This window comes from Gopherus flavomarginatus, chromosome 2 (assembly GCF_025201925.1).
Source record: "Gopherus flavomarginatus isolate rGopFla2 chromosome 2, rGopFla2.mat.asm, whole genome shotgun sequence".
Lineage (NCBI taxonomy): Eukaryota > Metazoa > Chordata > Testudines > Testudinidae > Gopherus > Gopherus flavomarginatus.
The window spans coordinates 51967250-51986578 of NC_066618.1; positions in this window are offsets into that span (position 1 = coordinate 51967250).

Below are 19329 nucleotides of genomic sequence, written 5' to 3' on the forward strand. Positions count from 1 at the left end.
CAAAGAATGTCTGGTGTGGTCACTTGCTGCCAAGTGGTTTATCAGCTGAGCTTCAGCTATAAAAGAACTTTGGGACCTGATCCTTACTATCTCATATCTGCTTAAACTTTGTCAGGTTAGTTCAAGTTACAAGACTGAGGTCTCCAGGTCTACCCTGGATTATCCCTGCAAATTCTCATGGAAGAATTTGAACAATCTCTGAACATGGACTGCCTATTGGATTATAACCTATTGAACCGACTCTAGAAGGGCTTTTACAAATTAGCAGCCTTGCCATCTCTACTATGAAATTGACCTAAGAACTTTATTCATATTGTATCTATAATGATCTCTTAATCATAGTAACTGTTGCTGGGCTGCCTGCTATTGCTGGTTTTCCACGATCCACTTCAGCAGTTTCTCTAAATCCATTTCTCCTTTTTCTTTTCCTTTCTTCTCTGGCCTACTTTCAGTCCTGGGATACTAATCTGCCTGCATTCTCCACCATGTCTGATAGGGTGCTCAGAAGGCCAGGCAGCCTAGCAGTTAGTGCACCTGACCTCTGGCTCCTTGCCTTTCTGTCAGATCAACAGACAAGTCCCAGGCCAGGGCTCTGTGGGAAGCAATACCAGCAGGGTCATCCCTGCAGAGAGTTTAAGTCCACTGTCCTGGACTACTTCCTATCCATATGTCCCTTTAATTTGGAGCATGGCCCCTTTTCACCAAACAGTCAATTGCTTAACAAAAAGAGTCCAAATAAGCAGGGCCCTGCAGGACCTGCAGATTCCTAAAAGTGGTGGTGGTTGGAGAAGGCACTTCAACCATCTGTCTGGCTTCCTGGAGAAGGATTCATCTCTCCTGCAGCCTCTCCACCTCTCTTTGCCTGGGCTTCTGAGCTCCTTTTAACCCACTCCTCCAATGGGAGCATGCTCAGCAGATCTTTAGGGGGAGGGCTACTTGGGCCTAGTATTGATTTTTAACCCCTTTGTGATATTGCACTCTATATAATTATATGAAAATATGCTAATGAGTTTAAATATAATGTAACTGGAATATCCTTCATGCAAAAGGTCTCTTGCAAAATATTATTACAAAGCTTATAATCTACTTAGTGTGATCATCCTATTTGTATAAATGTACCACTCTTGTATCTGAAACTAGAAATATGAAATATAACTCTAAGGGCTTACTGTAATTATGCAAAGTGTGGACCATTAATGGTGGTTTGGAATCTTGATGACTCTCATTAACCAGGACAATTGTCTGCAGATGGCTCTGTTTTACTCGTAAGTCTCCCTGTAATACGTGTGTGCTGGCAAGTGGGAAATGAAGTCTTACAGTGACATGTGATCACGTCACCTGAACTAGAATCCATCTTTAACCTGGTGCTTTTCCATTGGGAAGGAGGGGGTGGGAACCCAGAGAGGGACAAAGGATTCCCACCTTATGCAAAAGAGATATAAATGGGTGGAACAGAACAAAGGGGGCAGCCATCATGAGGAATCCCCTAGCTACCACTGAGCTGGAACAAGGGCTGTACCAGGGGAAAGGACTGTGCCCAGACTAGGAAGGTGTCCAGCCTGTGAAAGAGACTTATTGAAACATCTCTCAGGGTGAGATTTTATCTGTACTCATTTGCATGTTTTATTTTATTTCACTTGGTAATTTATTTTGTTCTGTCTGTTACTACTTGGAACCACTTAGCCTTGGTCTACACTACGAGTCTAGGTCGAATTTAGCAGCGTTAGATGAATTTTACCCTGCACCTGTCCACACGACGAAGCCATTTCTGTCGACCTAAATGGATCTTAAAATCGATTTTGTACTCCTACCCAATGAGGGGATTAGCGCTGAAATCGACCTCGCTGGGTCGAATTTGGGGTAGTGTAGACACAATTTGACGGTATTGGCCTCTGAGAACTGTCCCAGAGTGCTCCATTGTGACAGCTCTAGACAGCACTCTCAACTCTGATGCACTGGCCAGGTAGACAGGAAAAGTCCAGCAAACTTTTGAATTTCATTTCCTGTTTGCACAGCGTGGAGAGCTGATCAGCACAGGTGACCATGGAGAGCTGATCAGCACAGGTGACTATGGAGTCCCAGAATCGCAAAAGAGCTCCAGCCTGGACCAAACGGGAGGCACTGGATCTGATCACTGTATGGGAAAATGAATCCATGCTATCCGAACTCCATTCCAAAAGATGAAATGCCGGAATATTTGAAAAAATCTCAAAGGGCATGAAGGACAGAGGCCATAACAGGGACCCGCAGCAGTGCCACATGAAACTTAAGGAGCTGAGGCAAGACTACCAAAAAGCCTACCAAACGGCTACTCCAAGGCAGAGCCCCAAACATGCCACTTCTATGATGAGCTGCATGCCAGTCTAGGTGGTGTCCCTAGTACTACCCCACCCCTGTGCTTTGACTTCATCAATGGACTCTCATGCAACAGGGAAGCAGATTTAGGGGACAAGAAAGAGGAGAAGGAGGAGGACGTTGAAGTTAGCGCACAGCAAGGAAGTGGAGAAAACATTTTCCCTGACAGCCAGGTACTGTTAATCATCCTGGACCCAGTACTCTCCCAACCCACCAAAGGCAGGCTCACAGACCTTGAAGGCAGTGAAGGCACCTCTGGTGAGTGAACCTTTGTAAATATTGTACATGATTTAAAAGCAAGTGTGTTTAATGATTAATTTGCCCTGAAGATTTGGGATGCATTTGTGGCCAGTACAGCTACTGGAAAAGTCTGTTAACTTGTGGCAAATTGCTGGTACTGTTATGCTGGGTCTTGTGCTTTCTCTTCCTTGCGAAAGGTTCAAGGCGCCATTGCTTGCCTCTGAATCAGTATTTTAATTACCCCACTAGTGTCCTTGAGGAGGGGAGTGGAGAGGGAGGGACCTGGGCCCGTCCTCTTCTCCAGGTCCCAACTCAGGGGCCCTGAGGATAGTGGTAAACCACTTGAACTGACACTTCCTTCCCCTGGGCTACTTCCCTCTCCTGCCCTTCAGCTTCTTGCCCTCCTTCTACATAAGGGCTTCTTGCCCTCCTTCTACATAAGCCAGGTACCCCTTACCTAGGGGTTTTTTTGGATTTCTCAGCCCACCGCAGCACTCCTCCAAACTTTCCTTTTGGTCTCTCTTCAAAACTGCTCTCTGCTCCAACCAAACCTTCCTGCTCCAACTCCCACACTGTCTGACTGAACCAGGGGTTTTTATCACATGACTGACTGCTGGTGCTCTAATTGGCTTCAGGTACTCTAATTGGCTTCAGGTGCTCTAGTTAATCTATAGCAAACTTTCCTCCCCTTGCAGGGAATAAGGCTCCCTGCTAACACTCTCCTGCTGCCCTCTGGCCATGCTGTATCACAGTGTATGGGGACGGAGCAGAAATCCTCCAGGGACATCTCAGTGAAGCTCTCCTGGATGTAATCCCAAAGCCTTTGCAAAAGGTTTCTGGGGAGGGCAGCCTTATTCCATCCTCCATTACTACGCCAGGCCAGTAGCATGTAGTCTGGAATCATTGCATAACAAAGCATGGCAGCATATGGTGCCGGTGTTTTCTGGCATTCAAGCAACATCCGTTCTTAATCTCTCTGTGTTATCCTCAGGAGAGTGATATCATTCATGGTCACCTGGTTGAAATAGGGGAATTTTATTAAGGTGACATTCAGAGGTGGCCATTCCTGCTGGGCTGTTTGCCTGTGGCTGAACAGAAATCATCCCTGTTGTGTTCTATGCGGTGTGGGAAGGGGTGAAGCAATCATCCCAGAGAATAGGGTGGGGTGGAAGGCTTTAGTTGGGTTTGTGTTGCATGTTAACCTGAAAACTGCAGCCCCTCCTTTTAAATGGCCAATCCATTTTAAATGGCCGACCCAATGAGTGCTTGGTATGGGACATGAAGGCGCTGCTGTTTGAAACCATTCCCACATGTTATGAAGGTTAAAGAAGCCAAAAGACTGTGGCTTACCATGGCTGCCTGCAAGCCGAATTCTGTTGCCTTCCAGCCCTGCATGTGTGATCTCTCACACCAAACCAGCAGGCCCTCAATATAAGAGTCAAAATACTACTCTCCCTTTTTTTGCCTCCTGTAGCTGCAAATGTTTCAAGGCTCGCTGTATCGTCTCCATCCCAGAGGTTAGTGAAGATTAGAAGGCGAAAAAAAAGCACTCGCGATGACATATTCTCTGAGCTCATGCAGTCCTCCCACACTGAAAGAGCCCAGCAGAATGCATGGAGGCAGACAATGTCAGAGTGCAGGAAAGCACAAAATGATTGCGAGGACAGGAGGGATGCACAAGAGGACAGGAGGGACCAGCAAGAGGAGATGTTGCGTCAGCATGATGAAAGGAGGCAGGAAGCAATGCTCAGGCTACTTGAGGATCAAACTTATATTCTCCGGCGTATTGTTGAGCAGAACAGGCAGCAGGAGGAACAGAGACCTCCGCTGCAGCCCCTGTGTGACCAACTGCCCTCCTCCCCAAGTTCCACAGCCTCCTCAACCAGACACCCAAGAACACGGTGGGGTGGCCTCTGGCCCCCCAACCACTCCACCCCAGAGAACTGCCAAGCAACAGAAAGCTGGCATTCAATAAGTTTTGAAGTGCAGTGTGGCCTTGTCCTTCCCTCTTCCCCTCCCCCACTACTCCACCCGTTGCTTCCCTCCTCTCCCACCCCTCCGAGACTACCTTGGCAGTTATCCCCCCATTTGTGTGACAAAAAAGTAATAAAGAATGCATGAATTTTGAACAACAATGACTTTATTGCCTCTGCGAGAAGTGATCAAAGGGGGGAGGAGGAGAGCAGTTTATTTACAGGGAAGTAGAGTGAACCAAGGGGGCAGGTTTTTATCAAGGAGAAACAAACAGAACTTTTACACTGCCCCTGACCAGTCATGAAACTAGTTTTCAAAGCTTCTCTGATGCGCACCACGCACTGCTGCGCTCTTCTAATCGCCCTGGTGTCTGGCTGCGCATAATCAGAGGACAGGCGGTTTGCCTCAATCTCCCACCCCACCATAAATGTCTCCTCCTTACTCTCACAGATATTGTAGAGCACACAGCAAGCACTAATAACGATGGGAATATTGATTTTGCTGAGGTCTAACCAAGTCAGTAAACTGCACCAGCGCACTTTTAAACGTCCAAAGGCACATTCTGCCATCATTCTGCACTTGTTCAGCCTATAGTTGAACAGCTCCTGACTACTGTCCAGGTTGCCTGTGTACGGCTTCATGAGCCATGGCACTAAAAGGTAGGCTGGGTCCCCAAGGATAACTATAGGCATTTCAACATCCCTAATGGTTATTTTCTGACCTCTAAAGTAAGTCCCATGCTCCAGCTGTTGACACAGATCAGCGTTTCTAAAGATGCGAGCGTCACGTACCTTTCCTGGCCATCCCATGTTGATGTTGGTGAAGCGTCCCTTATGATCCACCAGTGCTTGCAGCACCACTGAAAAATACCCATTTTGGTTTACGTACTCACAACCTTGGTGCTTCAGTCCCAAGACAGGGATATGCGTTCTGTCTACCGCCCCACCACAGTTAGGGAATCCCATTGCAGCAAAGCCATCCACTATGGCCTGCACATTTCCCAGAGTCACTACCGTTGATAGCAGTAGGTCAAAGATCACTTTGGCTACTTGGATCACAGCAGCCCCCACAGTAGATTTACCCACTCCAAATTGATTCCTGACTGACCGATAGCTGTCTGGCATTGCAAGCTTCCAGGGGGCTATCGCCACTCGCTTGTGAACTGTCAGGTCAGCTCTCATCTTGGTATTTTTGTGCTTCAGGGCAGGGGAAAGCAAGTCACAAAGTTCCATGGAAGTGCCCTTATGCATGTGAAAGTTTCGCAACCACTGTGAATGATCCCAGACCTACAAAACACGTACTCAATCCCCATTCCCTGTCCCCGACCACCACCCCAAACCTCTGCTCCCTCCAACCACTCCATGCCCCTTATCCAACCCCTCCTCCCAGCCCCTGCCTGGCCCCCTTACCATACTGCTCAGGGCAGCATGTAAGGATGCCGTGTGGCCCGCTGGAGCTCACAGGGCCCCCCCTTACCTTGCCGCTCAAAGCGGCAGGAGCTGCAGCTCAGCACGCTGCAGCTCAGAGAGGGGGAAGGTAAGCGAGGGAGGGGCCAGGGAGCCTCCCCAGGTGGGAGCTCAGGCGGGCCAGAGACAGGCCGGTCCTGCGGGCTGGATGTGGCCCGCGAACTGCAGCTGTTTGCCCACTTGTCCGCCCCTTTAACAGCCGGTTCTACACTGGTTTCTAAATTTAACAACCAGTTCTTGTGAACTGGTGGAAACCGGCTCCAGCTCACCACTGCATGAGGACCCATTCAGGAACCAACCCTCATTCTCAAATCCTGTAGATTTTCTCAGTGAAGCTCATCACCAGGATATACTGAGATTGATATGCTCAGTCCCTAACTCTGGAATTCTGCCTCATGAGAAACTATTATCCACAAGCAGCTGCATGACTCCTAGGAAGAGGTCACATATTTAAAGGAATGTATCTCCTGAACCTGCAAGAGTTGCAGCCCTGAACTATGCCATAATTTTCCCCTAGCAGGAGAGTTGGGGCACTTCAAGACCCAAGGACTAATATCCTGTGCCTTTTGGAGGCGCCCAACAATACAGTCCTCATTGCCTTTTGTGATATTTATATCCATGCCAAGGCCCTTGCATAACCCTTCTCAATCTGGGCAGCCATCGCCATAGACTTTATTATAGAATTACCAGAGTCCAACTTTACGTCAGTTTTGACAGTAGTGGACCACTTTAAATTAAATTAGGCTTGAATAAAGACTGGGAGTGGATGGGTCATTACACAAAGTAAAACTATTTCCCCATGCTAATTTTTTTACCCTAATGTTACTCACATCTTCTTGTCAACTGTTGGAAATGGGCCACTCTGATTATCACTACAAAAGCTTTTTTTCCCCTGCTGATAATATCCCACCTTAATTGATTAGTCTCATTATAGCTGGTATGGCAACACCCATTTTTTCTTGTTCTCTGTGTATATATATTTTCCTACTGTATTTTCCACTGCATGCATCCGATGAAGTGGGTTTTAGCCCACGAAAGCTTATGCCCAAATAAATTTGTTAGTCTCTAAGGTGCCACAAGTTCTCCTCGTTCTTTTTACCAAAATGGCCCACGTCAGTGTTTTCCCTAGGAACTGAAATTCGAGCTGTTCAAATTTATGGGGAGGGAGTGGAAGGGAGAGAGGGCAGAGGGGTGAGACTGTGAGAGTGAAGGTGAGCTGTATGGCATCATAGTAAAACCTGAAAAATGTTGCACGACCATTTTATTAGATTTAACTCATGTTTTAAAATCATCACAAATTAAAGTTGGCTACTCAAGCCTTCTTGGTTTCTTGTTGTAATTTTGCACAACTCTGTTAGTGATCTTCTTGAATACGTTCATCTTTGGTCGCTTCTCATGTGTCTGGTACTTCCAGTCCTTCAACTGATATGCTCATTAGTTTATTCACATGATCAGGCAACAGATGACTTCTTTCAGAACACAAAATTCTATTCAATGACAAAAAAGAACATTAACTGTAGCTGTTGTGACTGGGAGGATCAAGAGATGAATTTCTACTTCTTGCATCCTAGGAAACATAGCACAAAGATCAGGTCAAGCCACTAGTGATAATAAAAAAGAACAAGTCGAAATCAAATCTTCGTTCATTTGTCATATGACATATGTGTTCAAATTCTCTATTCTGTCCTGATCACATGACAGCCTCATTGCTGGTAGTGCCTTGCTCCACTCAACTGTCCATGTTTTATAAGATAGGCATCTGTAAAAGCTACACAGAGATTGAGTAGAATCCAGAAGTCGCTGTTGTAGATTTGTAAGAATCAAGTCTGTGTATTCTTTCAACTGGCTTAACAAACAGTTCTTTGTCATCTTCACTTAAGGATTCATTGGTCAATTTCTAGAATGAAGTCTTTGCATCTTCCAGTATGTTTTTAATTGATATCTCTCTGATTGTTCCAAGTATAGCTTGTATTGCTGGACAAAGATCTACTACTGTTGTAGCGAATGCCTGGATGACATTGTCTAATGACGCAAGTGGTTTCAACAGTAAACCTACAAGAGAGAGAATGGTGATTGTCTTCTCTGCAATAATGGTTGCAGTAAGTGTAAGACACCAGCGAAGGATCGCTCATGAGAAAGCCAGGGATTTTTCGCAGGTTGGCCTAATTTAAACTTCAGGCCCAGAGCATCATCTATTTTTTCCATAATGTTCAGTCTTTTTAGATTCTTCTTGAAAAAAGACTATAACAAAGACATTAAATGTATGGCTTTTAAAATGTCTTTTGAAGATTCTGCAGCTCATACTAGTGTGAGCTGGAATAGATGTCCTTTGAAGTGTGTATAGGAGAGATTAGGGTTACACTTTTTTCTGAGCAAAGCTTATTCTCCATGTCTTCCAGATAAATTTGCAGCTCCATGAAATGTACAAGCTGACATCATTGTTTGCCAAGGTCATTATCTTGCATCGTCACTATCTCAAGAGATCTTCTCTCAGGGAGTTTCTGTACTAAACATTTGTATTATATTATAATTAATTTTTCAAGTAAATTTAAATAATTTCTTAAATATTTTTTGTTTTAGAAATCTAAAACTTATGTGTTTACTTATGTGTTTTGGTATAATTTGCATTACCCTATCAAAACATTTAATTTATTCATATCTGTTTTATATGTTGCAGATAAAAATGAAAATGAAAAGACAAAAAACAACAGTTTTTCCACTTAAAGGCTTCAAAAACCAACCAAGATGAAGAACATACCAAGAACTAAGAATATGCCAACATGTCATCTGAAGGTTCTAGTGGTGTATCTACATCTGAACAGCCCAAAGTACAAATCCAGCTATCCAGTAAAGAAACACAATCTAAAGGCAGTTCCTGATGTTTGTCAGTCAGTAGATGCATTTCTAGATGTTCAGGTTATAGAAGACACACTGGCTGCATCTGAGACAACCCACATCTTTGAGTCAGAGATGGCGAAAGTAGGCTTCCAGATCGCCACAGAACTGTATCATGTTGGTGGGGGTGGCAGGGCAGAAAGAGAGTCCTCGAGATAGGACAGACTTTTCTTCTGGGCTGAGTGTGTAGTTGGATAGATTGACGATATTGCTGGGTGGGTTAGGGGTATCACGGTTGTGGCCCCATGTGGCAGGTAGGAGTTTAGACAGCTTACAGTCCTTTTTCCTTTGTAGAGAGGTGAAGTGAGTAATGTAGATCTCCTGTCTTATTCTAGTGAAGTCCGTTAGTATAGAAGTTTGGTTATTAATGAGAGTCTCCAGGTTGGCGAGCTCTTTTTTGATGTTTTCCTGTTTGCTGTATAGGATGCTGATCAGGTGGTTCCTCAGTTTTTTTGATAGAGTATGGCATAATCTCTCACTGTGGTCTGTGTAGTATGTAGATAGCAGTGGATTTTTTACCTTTAGTCTATTTGGTATGATGTCCATCCGTTTGCATTTGGAAAGGAAGATGATATCTGTCTGTATTTGTGCAAGTTTCTTCATGAGGTTGATGGATTTCCACTCCATACGGCTAAATGCAGTGCCTTGCATGGTGTCAAGTATCAGAGGGGTAGCCGTGTTAGTCTGGATCTGTAAAAGCAGCAAAGAATCCTGTGGCACCTTATAGACTAACAGACGTTTTGGAGCATGAGCTTTCGTGGGTGAATACTCACTTCTTCAGATGCATGTGGTGGAAATTTCCAGGGGCAGGTATATATATGCTAGCAAGCAAGCTAGAGATAACGAGGTCAGTTCAATCAGGGAGGATGAGGCCTTGTCGCCGTCTCTGACTCAAAGAATACTTCCAGGACAACACTGAACAGTGCACTGATACACAGGTGCCCTCCCACCAACAGCACAAGAAGAAGAACTACACATGGACTCCTCCTGAGGGTCGAAATGACAATCTGGACCTATACATTGAATGCTTCCGCCGGCGTGCACAGGAAGAAATCGTGGAACAACAACATCGCTTGCCTCACAACCTAAGTCGTGCAGAACGCAATGCCATCCACAGCCTCCGAAACCACCCTGACATTATCATCAAAGAGGCTGATAAAGGAGGTGCCGTTGTCATCATGAACAGGTCTGACTAGCAAAAGGAGGCAGCCAGACAACTCTCCAATACCAAATTCTACAGGCCACTTCCCTCAGATCCCACTGAGGAATACACTAAGAAACTACAGCATCTACTCAGGACACTCCCCACAGTAACACCAGAAGAAATCAACATACCCCTAGAGCCCCGACCAGGGTTATTCTATCTACTACCCAAGATCCACAAACCCGGAAATCCTGGACGCCCCATCATCTCGGGCATTGGCACTCTCACTGAAGGACTGTCTGGATATATGGACTCTCTACTCAGACCCTATGCCACCAGCACTCCCAGCTATCTCCGTGACACCACTGATTTCCTGAGGAAACTACAATGCATTGGTCACCTCCCAGAAAACACCATCCTAGCCACCATGGATGTAGAGGCTCTCTACACAAACATCCCACACAGAGATGGAATACAAGCTGTCAGGAACACTATCCCTGACGATGCCACAGCACAACTGGCTGCTGAGCTCTGTGCCTTTATACTTACACACAACTATTTCAAATTTGATGACAATATATATCTCCAGATCAGTGGCACTGCTATGGGCACCCGCATGGCCCCACAATATGCCAATATCTTTATGGCCGACCTGGAACAACGCTTCCTCAGCTCTCGTCCACTCACGCCCCTTCTCTACCTACGCTACATTGATGACATCTTCATCATCTGGACCCATGGGAAGGAGACTCTGGAAAAATTCCACCACGATTTCAACAGCTTCCACCCCACCATCAACCTCAGCCTGGACCAATCTACATGGGAGGTCCACTTTCTTGACACCACGGTGCAAATAAGTGATGGTCACATTAACACCACCCTATATCGAAAACCTACCGACCGCTATGCCTACCTTCATGCCTCCAGCTTCCATCCCGGACACATCACACGATCCATTGTCTACAGCCAAGCACTGAGGTACAACCGTATCTGCTCTAACCCCTCAGACAGAGACCAACACCTACAAAATCTCCACCAAGCATTCTCAAAACTACAATACCCGCACGAGGAAATAAGGAAACAGATCAACAGAGCCAGACATGTACCCAGAAGCCTCCTACTGCAAGACAAACCCAAGAAAGAAACCAACAGGACTCCACTGGCCATCACATACAGCCCCCAGCTAAAACCTCTCCAATGCATCATCAAGGATCTACAACCCATCCTGGACAATGATCCCACACTTTCACAGGCCTTGGGTGGCAGGCCAGTCCTTGCCCACAGACAACCTGCCAACCTGAAACATTCTAAACATATTCTCAACAGTAACTGCACACCGCACCATAATAACTCTAGCTCAGGAACCAATCCATGCAACAAACCTCGATGCCAACTCTGCCCACATATCTACACCAGCGACACCATCACAGGACCTAACCAGATCAGCCACACCATCACTGGTTCATTCACCTGCATATCCACCAATGTAATATACTCCATCATATGCCAGCAATGCCCCTCTGCTATGTACATCGGCCAAACTGGACAGTCTCTACGGAAAAGGATAAATGGACACAAATCAGACATTAGGAATGGCAATATACAAAAACCTGTAGGGGAGCACTTCAACATCTCTGGCCACACTATTGCAGACCTTAAGGTTTTCACACCTCAACTGCTAGAACAGGGCCTCATCCTCCCTGATTGAACTGACCTCGTTATCTCTAGCTTGCTTGCTAGCATATATATACCTGCCCCTGGAAATTTCCAGAAGGAAAAACAGAGAAAACATGAACTGGAGTTGGCAAAAGCTGGGCTGCCTGTGCCAGCCAACCCTAACAACCCGGCGCCAATTATTGCTCCACAGCACAGGAAATTTCCCACCTACAAGGCAGGTGATGACACCGAGGCCTTCTTGGAAAATTTTGAAAGAGCCTGTCTTGGGTACAGCATTCCCGAAGACCAGTACATGGTAGAATTGAGGTCACAGCTCAGTGGACCTTTAGCAGAGGTGGCAGCTGAAATGCCTAAGCAGCAAATGAATGACTATAAACTTTTTCAAACCAAGGCCAGATACAGAATGGGGATAACCCCAGATCATGCCCGTCGGCGTTTCAGAACCCAAAAGTGGAAACCAGAGGTGTCATTTCCCAAACACGCCTACTACATTGCAAAAAACTATGAGGCCTGGATAACAGGAAACAACATTCAAACCTTGGAAGAACTGCACCTCCTCATACAAATGGAGCAGTTCTTGGATGGAGTTCCTGAAGACATCACACGGTACATACAAGATGGAAATCCCAAAGATATCGCTGAGGCGGGGGAAATTGGAGCCAAATGGATGGAACTGGCAGAAAGCAAGAAAGCTACTGTCAAGGGGAACGATTACCCCAGGGGGCACACAGACCATAAACCCTACAACCGAGGACAACCAAAGACCCCACATACCACCCAAGTAAAGCCACAGATACCCTACCCTTCAACCTCACCAGTCTCCAGTAACTCACTTCGGCCCAGTGACCCATCAGATGGAAGATGCTTTAAGTGTAATGAACTGGGACATATCAAGGCCAACTGTCCCAAGAACACCATGCGAGTGCAATTCATTACACCACCATCACACCAAAGATCCCCAGGCCCGGATGCCTCTCAAATACCCTTGGAGCGAAGGGAAAATTTGAGAGTGGGCGGAAAGAAGGTTACTGCGTGGAGAGACACGGGGGCACAAGTGTCAGCTATCCACCAATCCTTCGTTGACCCCAAATTCATCAACCCAAAGGCCAAAGTTACAATTTACCCCTTCATGTCACAAGCTGTAGACTTGCCTACAGCTCAACTGCCTGTCCAGTACAAAGGCTGGTCAGGAATGTGGACTTTTGCAGTCTATGACAATTATCCTATCCCCATGCTACTGGGGGAAGACTTGGCCAACCAGGTGAAGCAGGCCAAGAGAGTGGGAATGGTTACACGTAGCCAAACCAGGCAAGCTTCCAGACCCATTCCTGTTCCTGAGCCGTCCACAGACGCCCCGTCTGTGTTACCAGAGACCCAGACAGAGGTAGTGGACCCGGATTCCATGCCTACCACTGAAACAGCCACAGCATCTCCAGTCCCAGGCCCGGAACTGGAACAGCAACCAGCACCAGCAAGTGCAACTACATCTTCAAACTCAACGCCAGAGGGCGCCAGCGAGCCAAAACTGGCAGAAGCAACAGACAGCCATACCCAAAAGGCTCATCCAGAGCCTGAAATAACCTCAGGTGCACCAGCGGAGAGCGGTTCACCAGCAACGGAAACAACTCCATCACCTACATTGCTTCCAGAGGGACCAAGCCCAAGTCCACAGTCTGAGGAAGAACTGGTGACCCCAGCCTCAAGGGAACAGTTCCAGACTGAGCAGGAAGCAGATGACAGCCTTCAAAAAGCGTGGGCGGCGGCACGGAGCACCCCACCGCCTCTCAGCTCTTCTAATCGATCCCGGTTTGTTATAGACCAAGGACTTTTATACAAGGAAATTCTTTCTGGTGGACACCGGGAAGAATGGCAGCCGCAAAAACAGTTGGTGGTTCCAACTAAGTACCGGGAGAAGCTCTTAAGCTTAGCCCATGATCATCCCAGTGGCCATGCTGGGGTGAACAGAACCAAGGACCGGTTGGGGAAGTCCTTCCACTGGGAGGGGATGAGCAAGGATGTTGCCAAGTATGTCCGGTCTTGTGAGGTATGCCAAAGAGTGGGTAAGCCTCAAGACCAGGTCAAAGCCCCTCTCCAGCCACTCCCCATAATTGAGGTCCCATTTCAGCGAGTAGCTGTGGATATTCTGGGCCCTTTCCCAAAAAAGACGCCCAGAGGAAAGCAGTACGTACTGACTTTAGTGGACTTTGCTACCCGATGGCCGGAAGCAGTAGCTCTAGGCAACACCAGGGCTAACACTGTGTGCCTGGCCTTAACAGACATCTTTGCCAGGGTAGGTTGGCCCTGCGACATCCTTACAGATTCAGGGTCTAATTTCCTGGCAGGGACCATGGAAAAACTGTGGGAAACTCATGGGGTGAATCACTTGGTTGCCACCCCGTACCACCATCAAACCAATGGCCTGGTGGAAAGGTTCAATGGAACTTTGGGGGCCATGATACGAAAATTCATCAACGAATTCTCCAATAATTGGGACCTAGTGTTGCAGCAGTTGCTGTTTGCCTACAGGGCTGTACCACATCCCAGTTTAGGGTTTTCACCATTTAAACTTGTGTATGGTCACGAGGTTAAGGGGCCATTACAGTTGGTAAAGCAGCAATGGGAGGGGTTTACACCTTCTCCAGGAACTAACATTCTGGACTTTGTAAGCAACCTACAAAGCACCCTCCGACACTCTTTAGCCCTTGCTAGAGAGAACCTAAAGGATGCTCAAGAAGAGCAAAAGGCCTGGTATGACAGACATGCCAGAGAACGTTCCTTCAAGGTAGGAGACCAGGTTATGGTCTTGAAGGCGCAACAGGCCCATAAGATGGAAGCATCATGGGAAGGGCCATTCACGGTCCAAGAGCGCCTGGGAGCTGTAAACTACCTCATAGCATTTCCCAATTCCTCCCTAAAGCCTAAAGTGTACCATGTTAATTCTCTCAAGCCTTTTTATTCCAGAGACTTACAGGTTTGTCAGTTTACAGTCCAGGGAGATGATGCTGAGTGGCCTGACGGTGTCTACTACGACGGGAAAAAAGACGGTGGCGTGGAAGAGGTGAACCTCTCAACCACCCTGGAACGTCTGCAGCGGCAACAAATCAAGGAGCTGTGCACTAGCTTCGCCCCATTGTTCTCAGCCACCCCAGGACGGACTGAACGGGCATACCACTCCATTGATACAGGTAATGCTCACCCAATCAGAACCCCACCCTACCGGGTGTCTCCTCATGCCCAAGCTGCTATAGAACGGGAGATCCAGAACATGCTACAGATGGGTATAATCCGCCCATCTACCAGTGCATGGGCATCTCAGGTGGTTCTGGTACCCAAACCAGATGGGGAAATACGCTTTTGCGTGGACTACCGTAAGCTAAATGCGGTAACTCGTCCGGACAACTATCCAATGCCACGCACCGATGAGCTATTGGAGAAGTTGGGACGTGCCCAGTTCATCTCTACAATAGACTTAACCAAGGGGTACTGGCAAGTACCGCTAGATGAACCTGCCAAGGAGAGGTCAGCATTCGTCACCCATGCGGGGGTGTATGAATTCAATGTCCTTCCTTTCGGCCTTCGAAATGCACCCACCACCTTCCAGAGGCTGGTAGATGGTCTACTAGCTGGACTGGGAGAATTTGCAGTTGCCTACCTCGATGATGTGGCCATTTTTTCAGACTCCTGGCCCGAACACCTACTACACCTGGAAAAGGTCTTCATGTCATAACCTTAGTCCCAGATTTGGACCTTAGCGTCCAAAATATGGGGGTTAGCATGAAAACCTCCAAGCTTAGTTACCAGCTTGGACCTGGTACCTGCTGCCACCACCCAAAAAATTAGAGTGTTTTGGGGCACTCTGGTCCCCCTGAAAAACCTTCCCTGGGGACCCCAAGACCCAAATCCCTTGAGTCTCAAAACAGAGGGAAATAATCCTTTTTCCCTTCCCCCCTCCAGGTGCTCCTGGAGAGATACACAGACACAAGCTCTGTGAATCCAAACAGAGTGATTCCCCCTCTCTGTTCCCAATCCTGGAAACAAAAGGTACTTTCCTATTCCCCCAGAGGGAATGCAAAATCAGGCTAGCAAATCCAACACACAGATCTCCCCGATTTCTTCCTCCCACCAATTCCCTGGTGAGTACAGACTCAATTTTCCTGAAGTAAAGAAAAACTCCAACAGGTCTTAAAAGAAAGCTTTATATAAAAAGAAAGAAAAATACATACACATGTTCTCTCTGTATTAAGATGATACAATACAGGGTCGATTGCTTAAAAGAATATTGAATAAACAGCCTTATTCAAAAGAATACAAATCAAAGCACTCCAGCACTTATATTCATGCAAATACCAAAGAAAAGAAACCATATAACTTACTATCTGATCTCTTTGTCCTTACACTTAGAAACAGAAGACTAGAAAGTAGAAACTGCTTCTCCAAAGCTCAGAGAAAGCAGGCAGACAGACAAAGACTCAGACACAAACTTCCCTCCACCCAGAGTTGAAAAAATCCGGCTTCCTGATTGGTCCTCTGGTCAGGTGCTTCAGGTGAAAGAGACATTAACCCTTAGCTATCTGTTTATGACACGCCCCCCAAATTGCAGACAGTGGGGAAGCTCACTGGCGGCTATTTCCTTCTAGAACTTGAAAATAAACAGATTAATACAACACATACACCTTTACATATACTCCTAAGTATATAACTAACAGACTTCTACATTTTAAGAACACTTTTTAACTACTGGATTCTGGGAAACTCTCACGGGAGAGTGCATCCGCTACTTTGTTAGAAGCTCCTGTGATGTGCTGAATTTCAAAATCAAAATCTTGGAGAGCTAAACTCCAACGAAGAAGTTTCTTGTTGTTCCCCTTGGCAGTATGGAGCCACTTTAGTGCAGCATGGTCAGTTTGTAGTTGGAACCGCCGTCCCCAAACATATGGGCGTAGCTTTTCCAGGGCGTACACAATGGCATAGCATTCCTTTTCACTGACTGACCAGTGACTTTCCCTCTCAGACAGTTTCTTGCTGAGAAACACGACAGGATGGAAGTTGTGATCTGTTGCTTCCTGCATGAGCACTGCTCCTATACCACGCTCGGATGCATCTGTGGTTACTAGGAATGGCTTGTCAAAGTCCGGGGCCCTGAGTACAGGGTCAGACATGAGCGTTGCCTTAAGTTGGGTAAAGGCCTTTTGACACTCATTAGTCCACTTAACTGCATTTGGCTGGGTCTTTTTGGTCAGGTCGGTCAGTGGGGCAGCGATTTGGCTGTAGTGTGGAACAAATCGCCTGTAGTATCCGGCCAAGCCTAAGAAGGATTGGACCTGTTTCTTTGACCTTGGGACAGGCCACTTTTGGATAGCATCCACCTTGGCCTGTAGGGGGTTTATGGTTCCTCGACCCACCTGGTGCCCCAGGTAAGTCACTCTGTTTTGGCCTATTTGACACTTTTTGGCCTTAACAGTTAGTCCGGCCTGCCTGATGCGCTCAAAGACCTTTTCTTCATTCTCTTTTTGTTGTTTTTCCATTTCTCGGCGGTGGGCCAACTCTTCTTCTGCTTGTTTCCTTCGGTAGGCCACCTCTTCTTCTTCTAGTTTTCTTTTGTGTGCTGCCTCTTGGGCTGCCTGTTCTCTTTGGAAGGCTGCCAGTTTCATGCTTTCTTCCTTTTCTTTCATCTCCATCTCTCGCCTGTGTTCAGCTTCTTTGATTTGTTCTTCGGCCTCAATTTTTGCCTTAGAAGTCATGGTTCCTGTTTTCTTGTGTTGGGGTGCCCTCCGGTGTTTATCTTCTGAACTGCAGGTTCTCTGTTGCCTCCTGAAGTCTGCCTAGCAACAGTGCCTTTAGCTAATTTTCAATGTTAAGTAAACCTGAAAAACCACTTTATTTGCATTTATATAGTGCTGGTAATGACTCTCAATGGGAGTGCTATTGTGTGACAAAAGACCCTTAACAGTCTGGTAATGGCTTCTTGCTTAACATGCAAGCCACAAACTGCCAGAGAGAGCAGAAAAAAAAATTCTCTCTGGTTCCCTTTTAAAACCAACTGTTTCTCTCTGCTAAAAAGCCCTTAGCAGAGAAGAGAAAAATATAATATTCCTACTGGCTTCTGGATTCTGTCTATATCCCACCCGCTGCTACACCATATCATAACCTTAGTCCCAGATTTGGACCTTAGCGTCCAAAATATGGGGGTTAGCATGAAAACCTCCAAGCTTAGTTACCAGCTTGGACCTGGTACCTGCTGCCACCACCCAAAAAATTAGAGTGTTTTGGGGCACTCTGGTCCCCCTGAAAAACCTTCCCTGGGGACCCCAAGACCCAAATCCCTTGAGTCTCAAAACAGAGGGAAATAATCCTTTTTCCCTTCCCCCCTCCAGGTGCTCCTGGAGAGATACACAGACACAAGCTCTGTGAATCCAAACAGAGTGATTCCCCCTCTCTGTTCCCAATCCTGGAAACAAAAGGTACTTTCCTATTCCCCCAGAGGGAATGCAAAATCAGGCTAGCAAATCCAACACACAGATCTCCCCGATTTCTTCCTCCCACCAATTCCCTGGTGAGTACAGACTCAATTTTCCTGAAGTAAAGAAAAACTCCAACAGGTCTTAAAAGAAAGCTTTATATAAAAAGAAAGAAAAATACATACACATGTTCTCTCTGTATTAAGATGATACAATACAGGGTCGATTGCTTAAAAGAATATTGAATAAACAGCCTTATTCAAAAGAATACAAATCAAAGCACTCCAGCACTTATATTCATGCAAATACCAAAGAAAAGAAACCATATAACTTACTATCTGATCTCTTTGTCCTTAAACTTAGAAACAGAAGACTAGAAAGTAGAAACTGCTTCTCCAAAGCTCAGAGAAAGCAGGCAGACAGACAAAGACTCAGACACAAACTTCCCTCCAACCAGAGTTGAAAAAATCCGGCTTCCTGATTGGTCCTCTGGTCAGGTGCCTCAGGTGAAAGAGACATTAACCCTTAGCTATCTGTTTATGACATACCTGCCCCTGGAAATTTCCACCACATGCATCTGAAGAAGTAGGTGTTCACCCACGAAAGCTCATGCTCCAAAACGTCTGTTAGTCTATAAGGTGCCACAGGATTCTTTGCTGCTTTTACAGATCCAGACTAACACGGCTACCCCTCTGATACTTGAATGCATTTTAAAAATCTTGTCCGACTAGGAAATGGATATTTACATAAGTTTTCCAGACATGAATCTAGCATTCTGGAGCAAATTCACTAATATATGCTAAATCAAGTTGTCCCAAGAATGAGAAAGTACTTTAATTCCTTCTATAGATGTATAAACTTTCATGACATATCAATAAAAAAAGACATAAATAGGACATTAGGAATGGTAACATACAAAAGCCAGTAAGTGAACACTTTCAATCTCCCTGGCAATTTTATAACAGATTTAAAAGTCACTATTTTTGAACAAAAAGACTTCAGAAACAGACTTCAAAGAGAAACAGAACTAATATTCATTTGCAAATTTAACACCATTAATTTGGGCATGAATAGGGACTAGGGGTGGCTGGCTCATTACAGAAGCATCTTTGCTTCTCCT